Source organism: Echinops telfairi, unplaced genomic scaffold (genome assembly GCF_000313985.2).
Source record: "Echinops telfairi isolate 266 unplaced genomic scaffold, ASM31398v2 ScPeMD7_7;HRSCAF=31, whole genome shotgun sequence".
Taxonomy (NCBI): Eukaryota; Metazoa; Chordata; class Mammalia; order Afrosoricida; family Tenrecidae; genus Echinops; species Echinops telfairi.
Genome location: NW_022103904.1, coordinates 23,132,480 through 23,133,820, shown reverse-complemented (window position 1 = coordinate 23,133,820; position 1,341 = coordinate 23,132,480).

Here is a 1,341-nt window from a genome sequence, read left to right as displayed (position 1 = left end):
GCAGCATTAGCAAGGTTGAGAACCATTGGTCTAAGGGTACGCCCGCCCCTATGATGACTGGCACTTTTGCTACATGTGTTAGTGTGGGTAGACTAGAGGAACAAATCCAGAGATACCCATGTGTGTGTTATAGAGAACTTTAAATTAGAGTAATTATAGTAAGAAAACATCCCAGCCAGTCCAGAAGTCTGATATTAACCCATATGTCTGATACCAGTCTATAAATTCCTTTTCAGACTCACACAACACATGCAATGACACCGAATGCAGGAAGACCACAGGTCAGTGGGTGGAGAGTCTTGTGGATCCAGTGGCGGTAGAAGCATCTCAGCCCTGGCGTGCATCTCCATGTGGCTCCTCCAGTTCCAGGGCTCTGGCTCCATCAGCGTAGCTCTATGTGGCTAGTCAACAGGAATGTGAAGCAGAAAGACTGTGTCTGACCTCAAGTGAGCTATTTACCTTTGCTGAGCCACCAAATGAGGTCATCAAGCTGCGACTTGATTGACAGGCTAGATTCTACCCCTTCCTCAAGTTGCCAGTTGATTATGTAACTGCCACACTGCTGATGTCTCACCTTTCTGGAACCACATGGTAAAATAGCTCCTTGGAACATTTCCTTCGCCACGAGGCCTTCTGCTCAGTCCAGGGAAAGGAGAATGAGGAGGGTGGCCGCCTTTGTAGATACTGTACCCTCCTGCCTGCTCCCTAGATCAAGAGAGCAATTGTTGAGTCCTGGCAGTTCCGACTGAGAGAGTGTCCCAAGGCTGAACCGGGGAACATAGCAGGTGTTCACGCTAGGCAATCACAAAACTTCCTTTACATAAACACAACAGAGACCATTCCTTTAGCAGTCAGCACCTGGGCTCCATGCAAACACATGCCTTCTGCTCAGTGAAGGGCTTTGCCTCTCCAGAAGGAAGGAGGGGTACCTTCTCCTGGAAATCTAAGGAGTCTTAGATTCCTTAACAGACGGGTAGCTGGGGGATTTTTTAAAAATCGTTTTATTGGGAGCTCATCCACTCTTATCACAATCCATACGTATATCCATTGTGTCAAGTGCATTTGTAAATTTGCTGCCATCATCATTCTCAAAACATTTTCCTTCTACTTGTGTCCCTGGTATCAGTTCCTCATTTTTCCCCTCCCTCTCGCCCTCCCAAACCCTTCATAATTTATAAATTATTATTTTTTCATGTCTTACACTGTCCAATGTCTCTCTTCACCCACTTCTCTGTTGTCCGTCCCCCAGGGAGGGGGTTGTATGCAGACCCTTGAGAATGGATCCCCCTTTCTCCCCCACCTTCTTCGTATCCCCCTGGTATTCCCACTCTCATTATTGGT